The sequence below is a fragment of the Ixodes scapularis genome, unplaced genomic scaffold (genome assembly GCF_016920785.2).
Source record: "Ixodes scapularis isolate PalLabHiFi unplaced genomic scaffold, ASM1692078v2 PGA_scaffold10__122_contigs__length_95168666, whole genome shotgun sequence".
Taxonomy (NCBI): Eukaryota; Metazoa; Arthropoda; class Arachnida; order Ixodida; family Ixodidae; genus Ixodes; species Ixodes scapularis.
Window position 1 is genome coordinate 761114 of NW_024609836.1, and position 23934 is coordinate 785047.

The 23934-nt window shown below is 47.3% G+C and overlaps 1 long non-coding RNA gene across 1 annotated transcript; it reads left to right on the top strand.

Moving 5' to 3' along the window:
• The first annotated feature begins 12324 nt into the window (after window positions 1–12324).
• On the top strand, window positions 12325–18600 carry LOC120849969. Its single transcript, XR_005718030.1, has 3 exons — window positions 12325–12379; window positions 14118–14308; window positions 18567–18600. It is a non-coding gene; the product is annotated as an uncharacterized LOC120849969 (long non-coding RNA).
• Window positions 18601–23934: the final 5334 nt, after the last annotated feature.

Below are 23934 nucleotides of genomic sequence, written 5' to 3' on the forward strand. Positions count from 1 at the left end.
ACGTTGCTTAAGTTAGTTTCGGTTTCGGTTTACACAAAAAAGAAACAACCTGAAGTTTAAATAAAACCTAAGATTTACTCACTTTTTGTAATATTTTACATTATTTTTTAGTGACATTCTTATTGTTACTATTATAATAATATTTTGCTTAGTATCGTTCTGAAAAAATTAAGAATAAATAAAAAGGAAAAGAGACTGTTAAAGGCTACGCAAGACCATCGCTATCGCAATCAGCTTCCGTTGGGCTCAGTTGAATTACAGTGCCTGGAAATATACTGGCTAGTGTTCCGAGCGCTCCCGCTGGGGTGGCACGGAGAGCTATGAATGTCATCGGCGGCCGCGCAGGGGCGCTGCTGTAAGGGTGGGTGCTGCCGGTCCGCTCGCTTGTCAGGTTTCCTATCGCGCGTCGTGAGCGAGGCGTCGCTGGGCCGTATTCTTAAGTGTTAGTGTCAGGTTGCGAGGAATGTTTTTCTCAGGCGTAGTTAGCAGTTCTTGCCGGCACCGCTCAGCTGGTAGCGTTATCCGGGTATTTTTGTTTTTGCATTTACTGCAGGTACTTGAGCGGTGTTGTGGCATCAGGTTGCGCTTGGTTTTTTTTTCTTTCGTGCTTTTTTCTTTTCTTTTGGAACTGGCTGGTGATGTGCCCATGCCGGTGGCAGTTGTTAGCCTGTCCATTCCAGTTTTCTGTGGTAGAACATTAAATAATAATCGCGAAGAGAAAAATAACGGGACTTGAAATAGTTTCACGTTTTACTTTATTAGGCATGTAAGACATTTATTGGAATCAACAAAATAGGAACAAAATACAAATTATGAAAGCCTGCATTCAAAATTTCTAACATCAATTTGAGCAAGGAAAAGCTATTGGCAGTGGCGCAACTTAAGATATTTCAGTCGCTGCCTTTGGCCTTCGCGGTCTCTGTTCAAACCTTTTAAGAAAAATCTAAACCTTAAAAGAATATAGAACTTCACTACAGTTGCCAAGGTTTTCTTTCCATGCTCGGGGCACCCTATCTGAGGCGATTTCAAGGACTGCAGGCTCCGTGCAAACTCTTGCATGCTCTTTTCATGCACACTGTTCTTGCTGAAGAAGCTAGTGAATGCATCCTCCATGGCTGCTACTGTCTTTGCCAGGTTATCAGTGGGATAAATAAGCCCACCGTTATCAAAATGAGCCGTGAAATAAGAGTTAACATCATTCATCGCTTCTTTTTGAGACACGCACAACTCGGCTGCGCAACTCATGCATGCATTCTTAGCTACCGTTTTTCTAGACACATAGCCAGCAACGTAGTACACCAAAGCCGCGTTGCTTTTTTTGTTAGAATACCCTTCATGGTCATTTTCTGGGTGAATGGACTGAAGAACGTCTTCTGCTTCATCAATGTTTCCATTGTCCAGAAAATGGTCCAGTTGGTCCGACAGACACTTCGCTGTGACAGTGGGCACATCTGCAGTACTCAAGAGCGATTTAACGACTGCAGGAGGGCAATTGCCTCCCTTTGGTGACCTCGCAAGGTTGTAAAAGGACAAGACGTTGACAGTTACTAAGAACTGTGACACGGTTGGGTGGTCGTTACAGCCTGCGGATTGCCTGATTATCCCAAAGAGATTTTCTAGTTTGTCCTGGCTCAAACGAGCAGTTAAAAGGTATGTAAATCCTGCAACAGAGTTCAGGTAAGATAGCAGGTCAAGCGTGCTTTTAATTGTGACCCTGAGCCCAGAAGCTGTACTTCCTGTCAAAAAACCTCCTCCAGCTGGCTTCGCGTGGGCCTCCCACTCATTCAGATATACTAAAAATTTCTGTAAAAACGTTGCGTTTGGACTGCCAGGCTTCAATGCTCTGGCGCTCATCCTTGCTGTCATAATACGAATGAGTTTGTTCATCTGCCGAATAAAATCCTCTGTTGGCTCCATTGTTCTGTACCGTGATAAAATGTGTTTCCTGTGTTCAAAGAGCCCCTTAATAACTTCATCCCCGAAAAGCTGGAAAGCGAGATTTACTTTCATCTTTTCAAAGCAGTTAGGCTTGATATGTGCAAGCGTAATGCTAGGCATGGCCTTCAATGTTACATTGTCACGGTCCACGTCCCAGGCTGCCTGTACTACGCCACTGTGGACATGACCAGATGGTGTCAAATAGCCCTTTGCGACAAATCCATTCCGAACATTCTTAATTAAATGAGGAAAATCTGAAATGAAGAAGAGCTGCCTCGTTGGGTCCACAGGATGCCGTGTGCTGTTTTTGATGCGGCCATCTGCAGAGACTAAAACAAAAGAAGTGATAACAATTTGACGGAGGACATGGGTTTGAAACTTTTGAAATGCTAGAAATAGGTTGTTGAAATTTGCACCAGTTTTCTACTTCGTTACTAGATTAGGCGGTGCAAAGTTTGGGGCATATCCGACCGCCAGTTTGCAAGTTACAACATTTTTAATGTTTCGCCGCGCAGTGTAAAAGGCGTCCTTTCGAACGTGCCCAAGAAGGCGAAAATCCGCCATGCCATTCGCGATTTAAAATTCTCCAAAGCTGCGCCTTTTCATCACGTTTTAAGGGCTCATTTACTACTTTATCGCTAACATGGCATTACTCAACCCAGCAATGCAGAGGAGCTTTACTGGGTGATATATTGCACCATATAGAGTAGAAAAAACAGTTCCAGAAAATCAATATTTTTTTCAGGTTTTTTTCGATTTTGGAACCCGCGTCTTCCCTTTACACCCTGCAAGTTTGCATGACCCCCTTACCTTGTACACCAAAGTGTCGCCACATGCTTCTATTCCAGCTGGCACCATCACATGTTACGGTGTTAACAACCAAGCCAGCTTTTTCTGCAAGGATGGTGGTTTCTATGATGATCTTAGCAAGAGTTGGTGCCTTCACATTGCCTCTCGCAGCAAAAACACCAAGTATCTGTGTCCAGTTCCCTAAAACAGGCACAATCAGAAATAACATGGATGTAGTGTTGGCAACAGTCCCTAAATCGTAGCCCTAAGGAACGTCGATTTGATGCGGCTTACCGGTGAATGGCTGGAAAAGTACAACCATGCCGTGGTCTGCCAGAATGCCTTTCTGGTCACTTGGTGATTGCTCGCCAAGATCAACGAAGCCCTCAATGCCACCTGAATTGAAAAAATAAAATAAAGAATACAATATATTTAGTCCCTAACTTTTTCTTACACATCTTCATTTGTGAATTTTTGCCTAGGCATCAATTGAGGCCAAGGCGAGCTGGCCTTCAGAAAACGGAATGCACAGCTTAGACCAAGCATACTCATGAGCTTTTAGAACTGGACATCCTCAAATTAAACCAATGTGACTAATGCAACAATACGCTATTATTTCAGTAGGGTTCTGGACTCAACAGTGAAACTCACCATTAGATTTCACATCAAGGTGCTCTGATAACTTCAACTCGTCGATTACGAGACCACCATGGCAGCTGAAGTCATCCATGTCCTTCGTTTTTTCAGCCAGAGCAGCATACACCTTTGGGTTTAAACCAAAACCGCCTTCAAAGCGCTGCAGATATTTCTTAAGGCAGGTTCGGCCTGGGAGGATCATGACTTTTTCTTTACGTAAGTGCTCATAAAGTTTCGGACTTCGCATCCGCATCATTATGCACTCAACAATCCATTCGTCATCGTAAGTCATTCCTCTGAGCGACTTCCGTTGAGCAGCAGTGAAGCAGTTCTTGACAGCAAGCTTCTGTTTCTGAGGGAGTGCCCGGATCCTCGCTTCTAGAGCCTCTTCGCTTATTGTTTTATTTTCCTCTTTCATTTGAGCCACTTGTGCCTGCACGCGAGCCAATTTCTTTTTTGTTCTTGTGAGAGTGCGGGATGTGTTGTGGTGTTTTTTTTTCTCACATGTGGACCCCTTCTGCTTTCTCAACCTGCCCATCTTGTTCTGAGCAAGCACTCGTTGATATTTGCACTGGGCGCAAGAACCTCCTTCGGTTTCAGTTGTTAACAGGCACCTAGCAGCAAAGAACATTTTTCTGTACATGGAGTACTGGTTTGACACAATTCTGCCTCACTTCGGGTTGCAAGCACCTGTTTGCTATGCTCCCTTCCTCTTAGATACACGGTGGCTAAAATGGACCCCCGCTCAGGCAAGGCCTTGCCAAAAATTACCATTCTTTCAATGAAGAGGTTTCCGAAATTATTTTCCTCGGCTTCGCAGGATGCGTAGGACAAACAGTCATTAGATACACTTGGAACTTCCATCCATGTTGCAGGAATCGAGATACCACTAAATGGGTGGCCACTCTCGGTTGATGACTGTAGTACAGGCTGGTTGTCGCTTTGAGACTGTGATGCCGGCTCTCCCTGCGACTCCAACCTTTCGGTGCGTTTGGCACACGCGGCCGAATCGTCAGAACAAACGGAACTTTCAATTTCATCCGTTGCAATGTTGCCGATCACACCGCCGTCCAGCGGATGGGATTTTTCTCTGCGTCTTTGTGGAGGCGGCTCCTGTAAGCAAAGGTTCCTCACCTTTCTCTTTGGTGCTTTCTTGGGCACTAGATGCTTCGGATATTGCTCAAACAATGTTGGCACAGCATCAGGCTTTAGACGTGGTTTGTCTCGAGCGATCTCATTCACCACGCCGTTTACCGTCACCTGGAACGCGCGCTCAATGCAGCTCTCCTCGAAATGTTTTTCACACACGACAGATGCTAATGTCGACCTCCTGTCTTCTCTTTTTATCGCCCTTTCCCACTCCGCCAGCCGCGTAGCGTCGGCAGGTGCCGTGAACAGAGACACTTGCTGCTTGTTCGAACGGTAGCCACTCGTGCACAGCGGGACAAAACATGTTCTCTCTTTGCACTGCCTCTTGGGCTTGGACATTTTATGGTGACAATGCCTGCAGAAGTGGCATCAAGAACAGCCGCTGTAGCTCGGTGAACAAAAAAGGGCGCGCACCAGAAGAACAATCACATATAGACCAGTGTCCGCGCCGATTCCAGGACGCCGCCATGTTTATCTACGCTCGCGCCACCACGCAGAGAGAACTGGCAGGCAGGAGGGGGGGGCTGCGTTGGCGGCGTTGCTTTGGGGAGCTGGATGCGGCAGGCTGTCCGAATGCACCGGCACATCGTGAACGATGTCTTCACCAGAAGCCTCCGCGACCCGTTCTTCAACAGATAAGATGTCGTGAACATTCGAGAACCCATCTCGATCAAGAAAACAAGTGAAAACCTTTCTGTTCTTAAATGTTCTCGGTGTCTGCTGACCCTTGACATCCGCGTTTCAGTCCGGGTTCATTGCGTAGTAAATATTTCGCTACCGCTTTCTTGTAGCTTTCAAATGCTTGATTGTTGGCTTCTTGTATACGACATTACATTCGTGGCACGTTCGAGACCGATATTCGCGATCTGCTTGCCTTCCTGCGGCAGCGCGGCTCTCCCGAGCCCAAATAAGTGGGAGGCGTTCACTTGATCGAACGCCGTTTTAGCGAATGAAAACGAGACCACGACGTTTCATCGAATGACTAGCGAATGGGTCTAGTTACATAGACAGCTCGGATTAGCTTCCTTTTGTAATGTGGCGCCTTGTCTGCCGCTGCGAAGCGGCGTAAACGAGGTCTCCGAGTATGTTAACACGCGTCCCCCCCCCCCCCTCCCCACACACACACTGCGAGCGTCTGGGTTCGAAACTAATAATTGCCAGTTATAAAGGATGGTACTTACTTGAAGTGGGAGCTGGAATTCTACGAGGTACCAGGAAACACTTACTATCGGGCAACGAAGCACGGTGCCTGTGGGGGCGGAGTCTAGGAACGCTACTGATTAATATTGTGACAGGCGATCAGTTATCACGAAACTTCGACTCGTTAATTCAGAAGTTCGCGGTGATATTTTATTAGCCCTCGTTACAGCACACCAAGGATCTTAGGCAGTGAAATTCACATCACGCAGGCTCGTCCGTCGTAGTCAAATGAGCGCAGTCGACGATGAGGTGTAATGAGCTACTAAGCTTCACGCTTCACAAGGAAAACGCGCGTGAGAAAGAGTTTTGAGGAAGTCCAAAACACCGATCAAGCAGACGCTCGTACGTACGTTTACTCCGGACTTCATGAACCCGACGGCGCAAGATCAAAGAGCACCGCCGCCATCGCCACCCGGTTTTCTCCGCACTTTGCGCGACGACAGCACTGCAACGGAGGGCACTCGCCTCGGCGTTAACAATCCGCGAAATAGATTAATTTCCCACTCTTGAAGCCATTCCCAATGATAAATGAAAATACCTCGGCGTTGTTGAACATCTGACGACACAACCAACACAACTGTGCCGCTGGCTGCGTGAGCCTGACGCAACTGTGCCGAGCGGCACCGTTGTTGCTCGTGAAGGCCTGCTTATTTGTAGTTGAGACGATGATTCCACATCTTTCGTGGTGCTTGCAATAACTTCGAAGGGCAGGGGAACCTTCTCACAAGGACGTTGAAGACACTCAACACCGGAGCACGACTAACTGGTCGTGCACCGGAGCCACCAAAGCAGTCGCACAAACCGTCGCCATGTTAGCTTCTTCTTCGCCACTCGCGGCGCGGTCAACTCGTCGCGAGATGTTTTCTGGCTCGGCTAGATGGAAACCAACAGCGGAAAAGTGGCGTATGGACACACGGCTCTCACATTACGGGCACTATACTCACATACCGCGGTAAACAGGACCGATGCCGGCGAAATGGCAGTCGGCACACCAGCGAAGAAGCCTTCAACGGGAAGCGGCGGCGCAGGCCGACGCAGCCCCCCCTCCCCGTGAGCGTCTGGGTTCGAGATTATTGTTCGCTTTTGCTCCTTGCGGTCGAGGCTAAAAAGAGCACTTCCGGACAAAGGTCTATACGCAGAAGAGCAACCGCTTGTACACTTCCAAAGCTAGAAAGCCGCGTTGTCTGCTGCGGCAGCACCCACCCGACAGCCAGCGCCCTCTGCTGCCTTCGGTGGGCATTCATAACAAGAGTTGCCACCCTCTCCCTTAGGGGAGCGCTGGCGCTCGTCACACTAGCCAGTATATTCTAGGCACTCTAGTTGAATGATTGTTGAAGTTCCAGAGGCTTCGGAAATTTCCTTTTTTTTACGTTTTAGCCGTTTTAGTGGATATTTTAAATATCTTCCTTACGAATACCGTGTTCAAGAATAACAATCGGTGACTGAGAGCTGAGAGACGCTGCCTCTTGCCAACGCCCGTAAGTTCAGAACCGCCCATGCACGACTCGTGTAAACGCCGGTTAGCAACTTTCTTTTCTTTCTGCGAAGTGGGCTGCTGTTTCAAACTTTGTCGTGTACCGTGCGCTTGCTAAGCTATGCTTGATTCTAACTATGCTTCTGCCCTGTGTTATTTCGTTATTTGAAAAGAGCGTGTCTTCTTCAAAATCTGTGGCTCGCTCCGCAGTGTGAGAAAGATTCCCGCGCGGCGGAACCGCCCAAGCAGCGCACTTGCTTGGGCCAGCTGGGGCCAGGTTTGGGCCTTGGCCGTAGTAGACTGGACCGGGACCGCCCAGGGAATTCGGTGAACTGCCAGCCTGCCGTCTCACCGTATTTCCCGGGCGCCGGTATGCCACGGAACTGCCAGGGAAGGGATTTCCTTGGCGTTCCTCGTCTTTTCTTGGTCCGAGCAGACCAGTGTAGACATGCGGCCGACAACATTGGCGCTTCAGTGTGTTCATTGGCCCCAGAATTTTACGGGACTGCCAGGGAAGTGATTTCCTTGGCGTTCCTTGTATTTTATTGGTCCGAGCCGACCAGGGTAGACAGGCGGCCGCCAACATTGAAGTCTTAGTGGCACTTCAGCGTGATCATTGGCCCCGGGATTCTACGTAACTGCCAGGGAAGTGATTTCATTGGCGTTCCTTGTATTGTCCTGGTCCGAGCCGACCAGGGTAGACAGGCGGCTACCAACGTTTAAGGATTTCGTGGCGCTTCACTGTATTCACTGGCCCCAGGATTCCACGGAACTGCCGGGGAGTGGCTTCGGGTGCAGTAAAGGGGGGAGCGGGGGGAGGGGGGGGGGGGGGTCGAGGCGGACCGTCCCGGGTGCAGCGCTCCGGGGGGTGTCGCTACGGGCCGGTGGGGAGGGGGGGGGGGCGACGAGCGGAGGGAGGGGGGGGGGGAGTTGCGGCGGGCGAGAGGGGGATGGAGGCGGGCGACGAGCAGGGGGGAGGGTGCCGCTGACCCCAGTGACGCCACTGTTCGGGTGTCGTTTATTTTTGCAAGATTCAGCGCGCTAAGGAACGACGGGCAATTACCGTCGTTCATTATTTTTTGGCTGGAACTTGCTCTTCACCGCACCCTGAAGTACTCGATACCGCCTCTTTTACTTATAACATCAACTTAAAATGTGCTTTTACGTTGCGCTTAAATTTGACTCTTGCGCTATTATCACATACCCAGTGACAGCTACGTTCACGAGTATCTGCGCTTAGACCTTGGGCCAGGACCCGTTTTCTCCTTTTCTTTTCAAAAATATTGCGGCTGTTGGCGTGACGCGATCGTCGGTCTCTATTGACACGCCCGTGCCGACAGTTCATTGCAACCGCAAGCAGGGTCCGTAAAACAGCACCATGTCTGATTTCACAAAAAACGCCAAAAACAAGAAACTGTTGCACTGGATGTGTAAATTAGAAAAGACAATAAAACACATTTCATCAGATTCCAGAGGCCGGTGTTTATTCCAGAACAAATTAACTAATCGCAAATCAGTCGGCGCTTCAAGAAAAATAATGTAAAAAACATGCTGCTCAACTAAATCTGCACACCTTGCCGCGGCGTTGAACAGGCGTGTTCAATTTTCCGTTCGCTCAGACCCCGCGTTCTTTACAGACTGAAAAGAATGACCGGGCGCTTGAGTCAAACTGATCGTCCCAAACTTTAAATGAACAACAAAAATCAGTTTCACAAGATTCGTAATTGCAGCCTGGTGGTGCGTTTTATTCGCGAAAGCGAACTTGCCTCAAAAGCTTCAAGCAAAAAATGCTTTCTAAGACCGACATGTGCTAAGCCTCTAGTTTTTCAAATGAAACGCGACACGCGAAACTTCGAGAAAGGCTTAGATGTTGGCTGGTATTTCTAAGCTCAAGATGAGGCAAGACTGCTCTCGCTGCACCTACGTCAAAACTTCGCAGTATGAGAAACTGATTTTTAGTATTTATTTAAAGTGGGAACGACCCATTTGACTCACCTGACACCGCCGACACACGTGGAATGCGCGCAGTGTTGCCAGATGGTCCCACCGAAAAACCGCCAAACGGCTGGGAGGTATAGCCCAAATATAGCCAAAGCCATAAAATAAATATAGCCCAAAATAGCCAAGACTAAAAAGAACGATTTTTAAGCCTTTTATTGACAATTTTTCATACGCGCAAAAAACAACATGTTAAATTCTCTTTTTGAACCCTCTGGTGCGCCACTTTTTGTGTGCATTAGGTCCCCTGATATATAAAAAAAAATACTTCAGAAGGATGAAAATTTCTGAAACAATTAATTACCCATCCTTTGTAGGATTTCAGAAATAGAAAACTTACATGAACAGCTGTATTATGAGGCCCGGGAGTTATAACCATACAGTAAAATAACAGAATGCAGGAGCAGAAGTGCCAGAACTGGGAGTTTCAAACCAGTACCCCTTATATCTAAGGTTCTTACCAATAACCCACCCGTCTATTTTTCTTTGTGTAGAATATGAGCGTCCCCCGTTCCGGTTCACGCTATTTTTGATTGTGTTTCATTTCTTGAAGTTGGCGATGCCTAAGAATTTTCGCAATGGGCACCAAAGCTGCGTTTGGAGAGTTCAGTCTACGTCCAGGTGGAAGACGCTGTAGGGAGACCGCTTGAACTCTGCTAGCATTGCTTCTCTGCGCATTGTGAAAACCCCGACGTTTGTAGAAGTTTGAAGCCATCCTCCTTCCTCTCTCCTCAACTAGCCAAAAGAGGAACAATTTTTTTTCGAAACTGACTAGAAGTTCGAAAATTAACTAATCGAACCTCAAAGTTCGACGTCGAGCCTGAGGTTCGTCAAAAGTTCGCCGCACCCTTAGATATAGCCCAAAAATAGCCACATAGCCAAACGCGAAATTTTGACGCCAACTAGAAAAAAATGTAGCCCAATTTGGCTATATATAGCCCAATCTGGCAACACTGGAATGCGGTCCGGACAGACCGCACCAGAAAGTTACGAAAGCCTTGGCCACGCGTGGCGTAAAGCAAAAGTATGTGCAGGTGGCGCTAGTGATCAAGTACACAAAAAAGTTTATTCCACGTAAAATCGCATCTACGGATCAGCGATCGCATTAATGCCACTGATGCGTACAATAGAAGGAATCGAAACAAAGTAAGGGATACCGCGAATGTATTATTTATTTACATTTTTATTTTCATCTCAAAATTAATCAAGCCGGGTTTTAATCCGTGTTTGGATAGGTTCCACGTGGGCTTATGCTTATCAGAATTTGTAAATACGAAATAGGCTTAGCTTAGGCGGTCAAAACATAGATCTAACCTGCCATCTATTACACAACAGAAAATATATGGCAATCATTTCTTTGTTCTATGACTCTTTATTCTCTCTTTCATCATAAATGCGAGCGAAGGAGAGCTCTTGACGTGTCAACATCGACCTCACACTGCTCTCGCTCGCACTGAGTGTGAAACGAAGTGTAGGACATGTAGGGTACGTTTCGGCGGCGCACGAGGTTAGCGTAACTACTGCAGGGATCCAATTTTGTCAAAGCTGGGGTGAGCACGTGCAAATTAGAGGCAACACAAAGCCTCGTGGGCGCGCTCTTGTTCTTAGCTTACTGAATGCGCTGATCGCGTGCGCTGAAAACAGCCTGTAGCTGTGGCTCCAGAGAAAAATTGGGGTTTGTTTTATGTTTATACAGCCTAGAATTTGGTCTACCTCAATGGCCGACGAGTCTCCCAGCTGTAGATTAAACATTTAGACAATGCAGTACAACCGATAGCGCGGGGTCTTAACGTGCATCACGCAGTAATGATACACGACAGCGCGTTGGTAGGATGTTCATCCAGATCGAAACGGGCAGGGGTGCGGATAGACCGATTTCACCATCTAGTTTGAGTACGCCGCCACTGCCGCCATGCATCGTGGGAGCTGTAGTCTTTCTGCACGCGCGACAATTCTGCTGGAGGTCTGCGCGAGCAGAGCACGAGGTGGCATGAACTGTCTCGTGAGCTGGTGTCTGCTTCCATGATTTACAGTAATGGCGGCGTCACGCATGCTTGGAACGCTTGGTGGGATCGTTCTATTGAACCCAGGATCCCTGGGTTCTGTAGCGCGAGCTTTCGCTCCACGTGCTCCGAGCTGGTGTGCTCTAGCCCACTCGGCCGCCGATCCCGCTCCGGAGGGAAACATGTCTTCTGTTTCGACACGCACAGCACGTTAGCAACTGGATTACACCGCTGTATGAACTGCGAGCTGTAGCGATTTAAAAGGTCCACGAAAAAAAAAAAAAAAAAAAGCCTTACTCGGTGACAGGTTAAAAGTAAACGCTGGGGAGGGGGTCGGCTCCTCTCGAGCGTTCGCTCTGCAAAAGTGGAAAGAGATGGGAGGAGCTGCTTCATCTCAAAACTGAAAGTCGTGCTCAGCAAATCCCACGCGAAACACAAAATGCACGCCTCCTTAGATTTGAGTGTATGTTTATGAGGCAAAAAACGCAGTGCCTCTTCTCTTATGCCCATTTAGCGACGCAGCCACGGATATTTTCCAAGGGGGAGGGGGGGGGGGGGGGGGGGGGGGCGACCCTGAAGGCTTCTCCCTCCTCCCCTGTATTTACATCACTGGTGTATTGTCAGCTGTACGTGGTCTTGAATTTCTCAAAACAACCCGTTTTACCGAGCCGCAAAACACGGCCTGTAATTCAAACCAAACCCCCCCCCCCCCCTCAAAAAAAAAAAAAACACGTAAATTTTTTTAGCAAAAAATAAAAACTCATAACGAACATCCAGTGAATGATTAAGCAATTACATTTCTTTACAAATGAGAAATCAAGTTGGATTAAGATAATGAACACCGTACGTTTGAAGGACGAGATGGACGTAAGTTGATGTAGATTTCAATCAGCAAACAAAGGTTATAAAGCAACGTATAACAGGAGAAGAAGCTGGGAAATTATGTCTGCTCGCCTTCGATTCACTTCATAGTTCGTACAGAGCACGATAACTGCGGTAATGTCCACAGCCGTGACACTGGCCCCAGAAATATGAACTGTGATAGAGTGGGGTCGAAACCGAAACTATTACGTCGTATTCCATCCTTGGCTTCGTGCTAATCCAAAGCCACAAGCAGCTTCCGGATCCTTGTTCGCGCCGGAGAAGAGACAAAGGCCTGTTTCTCGGAGTGCTTCGGTCGATCCGAGTTTAGGTAAGTTTTGCCGATTTCATGTTCATAATGCATGCTAGAAGAATATTCAGATATGCTAGATCATCTTCCGAACAACGTAGCTCACGTTGCCACCGTAATGCAGATGATTTTTCACTTTTTTCTACGATTTGAGTCGAAAAAAGTGAAATCGTCTTAGCACTGACCCGCGGCGGCGCCGCCGCTATCTTGAGTCTTGTGAATGCTCTGCGACAACGGAGCACTGCAGAGACGCTGATTAGATCGTTTCTAAAGCACGCGTTGCTATCAGTGAACTGTTCTGTGTTGTCAAACGCTTGAATACGGATGTTGGAACGAACGCCATGGGTGTGTTGGGGATGGCGGCATTCGGGTGGTTTTTACTTTGGCGTGTCGTCTTGTCCTTTGTCATGCTAGCGACAGCGTTGAGTTGTGCCCAGTATTTTGAAACTCCCGGCCTGCGCGCACTTGGTTTTTGCGCCGCGTCCAGCGGGATGGCGCGGTTCGAGTGTTGGTGTGGCGCTGGCGTTTGGCGGATTGATAGGACAGGCTCCTAGCTGGGCGTCGTCGTTGTGCTCGTGTACGGCGTGTGCCTCGCGCCGGCCTGCGGTGCGTGGCGTTGGGTTTGAGGTGCGCGGGCCTAGAGTTTCTTAAAAGTGTTGACCGAGCCCTGTTAATCTCATAGTTCTTGTTGTTTTCTTCCTTGTTGCCTGTTTGCTATTTTAATCATCTTGCTCTGGTTGATTGGCTAGCAGTCGATCGTGCGCACGGTCCCCTGCATACATGTCTAGCCTTGCGAGCCACCCAGAGTACTACTGTCGCTAACAAAGATTATTATTGCTTGCCTTAGCGGCGTTTTAATTTACCTCGGCTACATTCGTGACTTGTAGAACTCGTATGTGCACAAGTAGTTTACATGGCTAAGCAAAGGGGTTGAATGATTTGATTAGAATGCTCTGATCTGGTATAGAATGTTCAGTGGTACAAAGGTTGCAAAGAAACTCGCACATCTGGCAGGCGCTCTCACATGTACTGCAGAGACACGTACAAATCAAGGAGATGCAACTTTGAATGTGATGTCTTCTTACTTACTAAAACATATAATACCTGAGGCTCTGGTAAAGTTGAAGGGAGTCTCTTAAGGCATTTGTATAAAGACCCAAAGCTGGATACAATTTTAGTCTGAAAGCTGGTCCACACTTGCAACCGACTATGACTGACTCCGACAAAACCAGTCTTTAAGCCTCTCGTGACGGCTTATGACCACGCCGTCCAGCAGTAATGGCAGTCGTAAGCGGCTTAAAACCCTGTTTTGTAGCTCGGTCGTAGTCAGTTGCAACAGTGTGAAGCAGCTTTAACGCCTCTTAGGCGTATGCGCAAACAGTAGCTTCAGGATAAACTTGCGCATTGCATTGCCCCAAGACAAAATGCTGTATGAGGGGGAGGGGGAGAGGAGGGTCCAGCAAAATGGACGATTTGGGGGGGGGGGGGGATAGGGCAGGTAATAAAGCAAAGGTGAGGTAGGCTCCTCCCCCCCCCCCCCCCCTCCGGCTGCGTGCCTGGTTCTCAATACAATTACTTCAAGAAGAAGCTCATTTTCCTTGTTTGGATGTGTTTAATGGTGCTGTCATCATGGTCTTTGCACTGTCGACAACAAGAGAAGCGTAATGTTGGCACTTGTTCTTTTGTTGATCTGTGAAGCAAGTTTTGGTTTCTTTTTTGTTCCAGAACATGAGTCTGATTCTTATTCATGGTATTGCAGGAAGTCTGTATCAAGAAAAACCTGCAGGTGGCTGTAAGCTGCCGATCAGCTGCCAGTCTGGATAGTAGCCATCAACTCAGCAAAGGCCTGCAGGCTAATCAGCCCCACCTGTTTCTCTGCTGCCATTCAAGACAGGATGCTTTGTGACAGGCGAAACAGGGCCCATGCACCGCTTCCGCAGGGCCCTGCTGGTATTTATCTGACATTTTGTTTTCCTAAACAAATAACAACATTACAAACTGTAATATACCGAGCAATTGCCCACTAAATTGGGGATGATCATGGAGAGCTAGGGGATAGGGTAGGTAATAAAGCAAAGGTGTACATGGTCGGGTGGTCCCTTGGTCTGACCACGGAATTACAAACAGCTGCCATTTGCAAAGCTAGTTGACTGTGCAAACATGTAAAAACAGTCTGTTTTTTTTTCTTCTTTTTTTGATTACAAATTAACATCCTAAAGAATGGTTGCTTACGCATTTCCTTGTTTTTGTTATAAAGCCTTAAATTTAATCTTCCGTGTTAGAACAAAAAAGCAACCCATCTTTTTTGGGTACAACTTTCTTTAGCAATAAAGAGAAAGCTAGGGAGGGGGGAGGCAGGCAGTGCTAATGGCTCTGTGTTAGTGCACCAAATAGTTTTCGTTTTTTTTTTTTTGGTCTCGGTTTCAGTTAGGGTTTTGGCGTGTCAACCACGCAGCTGCTTCAGTGCATGTTTTTGTACGAGGATTGCGGTTGAGGGAGCTGAACCGCGATTGCCGAGCGTGCAGGCATATTCAGATCTATTTCTGAAGGTTTCACCCGTTTTTAAACGTAAGCCAACACTTTAACTGAAGCACTCAGACAGACTTGCAAGGTAGATTTCACTGTGGTCAATCTCCTAGAATTTAATTTGTCTCTCAGCTGACGAAGATAGGCGGTGTCGAATCAGGAAAAGCTGCGAACTTCATGATAGTAGATAAGCGCCAGAAACTACCTAGACAAAAATTTGACGTGAACACTGGTGTACCGGCAACTAACATTTATTAAAAACAAAACTTCTTATATAGCTGTGAAAAACGTCAGTCGTGACTACAACTGGTGCAACCCTCTATCAATAAAATTCATTCTTTTGCCGATAAGGTTATGGATGTGTCACTTGTACACCTGGTGCCTTTGGCTTTAATCTTAAAGGGCAACTCCGCTCAATGCCGAAAAATTTAGGCTTACATGTGATTCCATTTCACAAAGCACTACTAAACAACTCTACGTCTTCGGATTCGCGAAATGTGAAATATTATTTCTGTAATCCTAATTTAAACACCAGCTGATACCGAAACCGAAACTTCGGTTGCGTCAGGCAACATTGGTCTCGTGTGGTCAGAGTCATGGGCACGTCACGTCGAGCCACGTGGTCTTGTGACGTTCGGGAGGGGGGCGAGGGACAGGACACGCGACGCGCGCAGGTCTCTTCGCGTGGCTTGGACGGTGACGGCCCGGGCGAGAGGGGGAAGGGGAGAAGACGAAAGAGAAAGGGAGCGGAGAAACAGACCGATAAGCGCGCAGGGCAGCGCAAATTAGCGCATCCGCGTTGCGGTGACCACGTGAACGCCCGGTCAGCCAACACCCGGAGGAGAAACTCATGACGTCATCGTTTAATTTCGCTCTGAGAAGTAAGAACAAACAAAACGTGAGAATGACGTACACATGCCTCTGACGTAGTGGCCCAACGTTTGCCGCTCCAACTCCGTCGCATTGACTGCACTGACGATTGCGACTCGCGTCGCACGCTACAGTTTGCAGATTTCGGCGACTTGGCTCACTTGAAGGTTTGCTGGCCAGTTTATTAAATATATAGACGGAATTAGATCGTAATATTTGGCATGGGGTCTTCCTATATGATACTGAAGAGGGCTACATAGTTTTCTAAATATCAGAAATAAAGCGGAGTTGCCCTTTAAACGCCTGGTGTAGCTCTCTAGATTCTTTATCTGGGTATCTGGCCGAAAATTTGGTGTCCTTAAACGACTGGGAGCAAAAGCAGCGTCTGCAGTGTGTGGCCAGATGTCGTGATGGAGGTCGCTTGTGTGGCCACCTCGTGTTCGCGGGCGCAATCATTAATAGATAGGCCTGTCTGACCTGTGTACACAGAACCGTATGACATTGGGATTTCGTACACAACTTTCGTCGTGCATTCTGTGAATTTTTTGCAGTGTTTAGTTTTGCACTTGTCTTTTCCAAGGGCCGCTGCTGCAGCGACCACACACATCAGCTGCTGCCCTTGTTTCCCGTCATTTAATGACACCAAATTTTTGGCCAGATACCCAGATAAAATGTTTAGAAAGCTACACGAGGTGAAGGCACGAATTGTACAAGTGACACATCCATAACCTTATCAGCAAAAGAAGCTGAATTTCTTGATAGAGGTCTACATTGGTTGTAATCATGATTGACATTTTTCACAGCAATGTAACAGATTGTTTTTAATTTTTTTTCAATAATGTTAATTGCGAGTGCGCCAGTGGCAACTTCTTGACCCTGTCTATTTTTTGGCGCTTGTCAGTGATCATGGACCACCTGACCCAAATTGCCACATGAACGAATTTCATGAGTGCTGCCGCGTTTTGAGGTCAGTTGTCTGTAAACTCTTCTGGTGCTGAAAAACTATTGCGCGGGAGGAATATACAGAAATAGAAGCACGCACACTCCACGACGCAAAGTCGCATTCCATTTAGATCGCATTCAGTTATGGCTGGCCCTAGGGGGTCGCTGGCACACCACAGCTCAGAATATGTGTAGCGAGGATTGCGCTGCAGAACCCAGGGATCCTGAGCTCGGTCCCCACACCTGCTCACAAACACCAGTGAGCTTGCTAGCCAACCGGCATACGGAAACAACTAGGAGTCCCGGTTCCCACTGTCCCATTTGTCATACACGTTGCACACCACTTGCTTGGTTTGTTTTAAGATTTCTCGGTTGCCAAACTTCGTAAAAATCTCACATGTCAAACAAAGGGGCGAGCTCACAGAGTGTACCTACAATACACCACACTGATGATGCCCAAAGTTGCGCATGATAAAGATGCCATTTTAATTTTGCAGGGAGCTAGAAAACCTAGGGTGAATTTAAACCAAGAAAACACAAAATAGCTAAAAAAGAAATGCTCTAGGTTTGTGACATCCTGGCTAATGTTATGCTAACATTCTAAAGTCAAAGCTAAACAGAACAATTTTACATATATTTTAATTGGTTACGTTCCACCCAGCAAAATATTACGGTTGCACTATATTCAGCTATGCAGTGAAATGGTGTCCCCAAGTATATCACTTTCTAGCTCTTTTCGACTGCACCCCTCCTATTCCTTTCCTGCTTTGCTGTTCTACTCGTTCTATCCCCATTCTGTCTGCCAGTCGTGGTGACAAATGCCCATGGCGACAGGGCGCTTGGTGTCTCTTTCATATATTTTTTTTAACTTGCTTAAAATAGAGGAATAGGCTTTAATATGTCCTTAGATGAGTTATGTTTCAAAAGTAGGGGTTGAGCGCTTACTCTGCCACGGATGCATGATCGGTGTTTTTTGGTAGTTTTATGGTGTTGTGTGTTACTAGAATAAGTTGGGCTTTAGTATAGTTACCGCATATGTGTACAGTAATTCACGCAGTTGTTAATGACCGTTAGTACCTACCTCAACCCTGTGCAGGGTGTCTATGAGCTGAAAAATTGCTATTGTTGAGGAATTCGGCAATTGAAAAAGTCTCAAGATTTCCAGCCTAATCAGTATCGATCAGGGAAGTTCAGCCTTCCTTTCTCTGAATGTAAGCAAAAGACTCGTGTGGTGTGGCACATGCACCTTCCTCCTACTCAACAACTCGGCCGGCCTGCCAACGTAAATCTTTGCTGGAAACTAGAGTCTTGGTAGAATCCAGAGATGCAACTTCATCTCGAAATATATTTACAAGGCAAACTTCTATGCTCTCAATGAACTGCTGCTGCTTATGGCAGATTTGTGGAATGGCTTCATAGTGCGAGAGCTTGTCTCTATAGCTACCCTAGTTGCTCCTGAATGAACTTCTAGGGGATCTTTTCCAGGCTGTGAACATCATGGCAGTTGATGTAGTTTCTGCTGGAAAAGGGGGGGGGGGGGAGAGGGTATCCCTCAGCTTGACAGTCCATAGAAGCTTTGTCAGCCAGGATTTTGAATGTTGCGAGGACAATGACGGCTGCGTTAGCTCATATATTTTTTGGCAGAAGTTGTACGACCAACTGCCAAGATTGCAACATCCAACAGCATGACATGCCGGCTCTTGTGGTGTCATTTAGTTTTGTTGCTTAGAGACCACTTTTGGTACATGGGTGGTATAGAACACTAAACGAACCAGCTGGAGGCGCAGTCCAGGCACCATAACGTAGCCTCTGCTGCTGAGCTGTTCTTATTGCAGGTATAATTTCCGATTCTGTTTCTTTTGTTTTTCAGTGGGAGCTCATGGAGGTGGCACGGTGCATGGAAGGACAGAGTGGCTGACAGTGAGCTGCCCAAGCAAGCTGCTGGCTCTTGTGACCGTCTCCGAAAGCCTCTGGATGGGCTAAATTGCAGACGTGCCTGGACGTTTATAAATGGTAAACACAATCTAGACTACCTTTGAATTATGCCTTGGTCAAACGGATGCAGCTTGGATGTCGTGTTTGGCTGCTAGAATGGAACTGGATAGTGTTAAGCGGCACATGTCACCAAGTAAGCACACGCTGGGACGCTTATCCACAAACTCGGCTTCCCAGTCCACGAGCCACCAAAGACCCAGCCAAAGAGATCTCGAGTCATTCATGATTTCATGTTTCATACGTATATGATGGTTTTACTGCAACAGCTCATACTATTTGGCATTCTAAACTTTCCCATTACTAAGGATACATTTTTGTGGTGCCATCCGTGTTGGTTTTCAAAAGCTCTGATATCTGGGCCTTGTTCTGTTAGCTTCCATGCGAACTGTGAATCGCTTGCCAGGGATGCTTTCGCCACCGCAGGCCCATTTCCTAGGCAAGGCATTTAACTATTTCTGGTTTCATACTTGGCTTCAATTGATTGTTGAGCCATTGACTTTCTCTTTCGACGCTGGCACTGCCACCACAATAGTCCCATTACATGCACTGGCACTACTGCCCGTTACAAAAGGTACAGCCGTTTGCATCTATCTATCCATCCCTAAGATGGTCTTTTGTTCTATGCCATGGTGGCCCTTAAATTAGTGTAGCTATCCACTTGCAGTGAAGTTCTTCACATCAAGTTAGAAGGAATCTTTCACTTTCTTTTAGAAGATTCTTCACTTCAAGAGTAAAAGGAGTTTTTCACATGCCTTTAGAAGATTGGTCCCAATATAGGAATGTTGCTTGCCCCGACATCTCTAAACCACCTCTGTAGTGGTTTCTCAATGTCTTAACATGCCGTGCGTCAGAATGTATTTTGTCGCGCTTTTATGTCGCACCGTTTCTTGAGTAGTTTACAAAGATCTTGTGGGCTCCAGTGACACAAAACTTTTTGTCTCCTTCTCCACATGCCTTATTATTTAAAGTTTTGTTGCAAATGTCAACTTTGCCCTCTAGACATTCACAGTCATAACAACTCTCACAGAATTCAGTGGTTTTTGTACTCTTTTTACTGGTTTCCGTTTTGAGCAAAATGTGCGAGTGCCGAAAGCACAAGCTCGGAGGAAGGGATCAAGAAGAAAGAAGGTGGAACCCGCGCACGGTGTGGTTGTGGTGGAACGCGAAGCACGGCATCGGCGCTATGGCCGGTGGAACGGCAAGCAAGGCTTTCTTGGATTTGGGTGGTCGAACCTCGAGCAAGGCTTCGTCAAGACTGTTGGTGGGCCCCGAGCAAGTCTTGGACAATGTGCCTGTGCTTGTGAGTGAGCACTGTGTGGCGCTGTAAGCGCCCAAGCCACCACCGACATCTTGGGGCCATGATCGGACTCTCCTCCTCCTCCAAATGTATGGCATCTCTGATTTGGCTTCTGTTCCTTTTGTTACGCTTTGAAAGCTTTTGTGTTTTTCCTTCCGCGGTTATGAAGAGTGAAACGCTTGCAAGATATGTTCTATTCCTTTATTTATTTCTTTTTTTTTACGACTGTGTGTGCGTCCGTTGCACGTTTTCTTTACTTTTGAATTTCATTACTATTAAATAGTGTTCTGTAACGCCAGGCTCGACTCACTCTCAATTCCTACCGCCTCTCTGGAAGTCCATCGCCTAGGTGTGGCCCTAGCATCTGGACACCGGTCCAATTCAAATTACAAGTTTGTTTTTATGGGATCTTTTCCAACCGAACCTCTGACTAACTTGTGACAGGTTCAAGTCCTGTAGTGGATGCCAGTTTGTCACAGGTTCGGTTGGAAAAGATGCCATAAACAACCCAACTTGTAATCTGAATTGGACCGCTGTCCAGGTGCTAGGGCCACACCTAGGTGATGGACTTCCTTAGAGGCGGTAGGAATTGAGAGTGACTTGTACCTGGCATTTCGAAACACTATTTATTAGTAATGAAATTCAAAATTAAAGAAAAGGTGCACAGGGGACGCACAAACAGTCGTAAAAAATGAAAATAATAAAGGAAAAGAACATATCTTGCAAGCCTTTTGCTCTTCGTAACAGCGGCAAGAAAATCACAAAAGCTTCGAAAGCGTAACAAAGAGGGAACAGAAGCCAAATCAAAGACGCCATACATTTCGTATGAGGAAAGTCGAATCATGGTCCCAAGATGTCGGTGGTGGTCCCAGTCCCTTACAGCACCAGTCGGAGTCGAGAACTTGTGGTGGCTTGGGTGCTTATAGCCCTCGCTCACAAGCACATGCACATCATCGAAGCTTGCTCAGGGCCCACCAACCATCTTGACAAAGCCTTGTTCGGGTTTCGACCTCCCACACCACTGAAACCTTGCTTGTTGTTCCAACCACTGAAGCCTAGCTCTACGCAGCTTCTGCCTTCCTTCTTTTTTTCTTTTTCTTCTTTCCGAGCTCGTGTTTTCGGCACTCGTGCATCTTACTCAAAACGGAAGCCAGCGAAGAAAAACAATCGTTCAATTCTGTGACAGCAACATGTAGGCCTATTTGTTGGTTGATTCTAATGTCAAATATCCATGATTTGTCCACATTGGATATCATTTGCCTGTGGTGTGTTCTGCAGCCACAAACATCTGCCATGCCACCACTACGCATTAGTGTTCAGTGGAGAAGCCTGCTAAGTGGCTTCAGAGCATGCAGTCATTCAACACTAGGGAATTTGACAGTGATGTCTCATGCAAATGGACACCTCCGTTCCTACCCAAAAGCGTCCATAATGTGAGCTGTGCATAATAACAGGACAAAATGCAGGTATTTACCCGGTTGGTCACCGAAAACGGTTTTTATATAGCAGAGTATCCATATTATTGAGACGTGACTGTTTACCCACCCTGCCCGAGTGCTACTAGAGCGACAAAGAAAAAAAGTGAAAGCCGTTTACAAATCCCTGTAACGCCGAATTGGAGCGCAGCTCTTGAGGAGGAGGAGGGAAGGGTACTAAGGGGAGGGTAGACCCCTCCTCCTTCTCCTCCTCCCCTCATTCTTTAATATGCTCCGGGGGGGGGGGGGTCACGTGACCTCGGGGAGGCGATACCTGGGGGTCACATGACCTTGGGTGTCACGTGACCTTGGGTGTCACGTGGGGGGTCACCTCAAGGTCACGTGACCCCCAAGGTGACCCCCACGTGACACCCACGCTACCTCAGGGGGTCACGTGACCTTGGGGAGGAGACCGCGTGACCTCGGGAGTCACGTGACCTGGTCAGGTGACCTTCACGGGGTCACGTGACCTTGACCTCGGGAGGGGTCACGTGACCTTGGGAGGTCACGTGACCTAGAGGGGTCACGTGACCTTCAGGGGGTCACGTGGGATCTCGGGGTCACGTGACCTTGAAATGACCTTGGGACGGGTCACGTGACCTGGAGGGGGTCACGTGACCTTGGGGAGGAGACCACGTGACCTCGGGAGTCACCTGACCTTCAGGGGGTCACGTGGGGTCATCTTGGGGTCACGTGACCTTGAAATGACCTTGGGAGGGGTCACGTGACCTTGGGGTGACCTTGGTTACGCCGACGCCGCTTAAGCCGGGAACGGGCCCCTAAGAGCTGCGCTCTAAAACACCTCACAGTGATATGCCTTAAGACTGGATATTAAGCCAAAAAACACAGACGAAATGAAGGAAGATCTGGGCAGGACACGTCTTTTAACTGAATAGTTTACTTTGGTAAAAAAAATATATCTCCTGATAGGAAGTAACACATTCTGTCAGAACACTGTAAACCTGATTCGCATGGTGTGATTTTACTTGTGAGTTTGCTGTTGTGACGTCACTCATGCAGCGAAATATAGGCATGGGGGAAGCTGCAGTGCCTGACGTCACAGGTGTAAATTTGCAAGCGAAATTGCGCCATGTGAAGTGGGCTGATGCGACGTCTGAACACACTCCCCCAGAAACGAGTGTCATTGGCTCTGCAGATCGCGGAATTCTTTGTCATGTATTAGTAATGAGGGTGTGCTCACATGAGTTGTTATTCTAGGATTTCATCAAGAAGGTATTGTGAATTTTCCTCTTTGTTTTTGTCTTGTAGCAGCCCATGACACTAGTCTTTTTCTAAGTTGGACTTGCACTCACAATGGACACAGTGAATTAATTGCTCGGTGACCTTCTGGATAAAATACCAGGGTAACAACTCTTGTCTGAGGTGCACCCTTAGTGTCATTGTCTGACAGAATTTCACTCCCTGTGGAACTAGTGGCACTGGTTTCTGAGGAAGTGCATTTTGACCTTACAGTGTTCTGCCAGCAGGTGTCAGTTTTTATCTGTATACATGCTTTTAGGGAGTCAGTTACTCGAGCTGCCACCAGTCGGCGCGCTTAACGAGCTGCCATAGCTGACCTTCATTTTGTCGCCGTTGCTCCGCACTGTGTGCTGCACCGGTCACTACCGGAGCTTTGTTTTCGTGTTCTTTTACGTTCCGCGTTGAAGTCGAGTGTTTTCTTTAGGTCTTTTTGATATTTCAGGCTTTCATTTGATCATTTGATACCTATGTTTCGATATAGATGTTGTATTTTCTTATTTATAGAATGGAATCGGACAGCGAATGGATCACGATACAAGATCATGGCCTAGGCTTCAGAGAACATGTAAGTTCATCACATTCTTTTGTTTTTGTCGCTAATAAAGGGCAGTCAACACCATTGCGACATATGAAAATTTCAACTGACGCAGTGAGGCTATCTCCAGATGCCCGTCGTTGGTTTGGCACGCAAAACCCCCAAATTTTTGGCAGTGAGGCTATCGCAGTCGTGCTTCTCAGTGCATGTGTGCGCTTTTAGACATTGTTTCCGTAGATAAAAGCCGAACCGCATGTAAGCGCTTTAGCGAGAGACGAGCGACAGCGATGAGTCAGCAACGAAAGTTTCTTACTGCCACCCGTCGTGGCGCTCGGCTTTTGGATTTCTAGAAAACCGCATGCAAGCGATTTGGGGAGCAACGAGACAAGCGACTCGCTTTGCTTTCGCTCGATCAGTCGCGCGACGAGGCAAACCGCACGCAAGCAACCAAGACTATGAGCGACGTTTTCTAGAAATCCAAAAACCGAGCGATGCAACGGGCGACAGTGAGAAATCTTCGTCGCTGACTCTCATCGTTGTCGCCGTTGCTCGTCTCGCCGCTCGCTTGAGCACTTACATGCGGTTCGGCTTTTACTTACGGAAACAACGTCTAAAGTTCGCATATGCAGCAAGAAGCACGACTGCGATAGCCTTACAACGTCAGTTGAAATTTGTA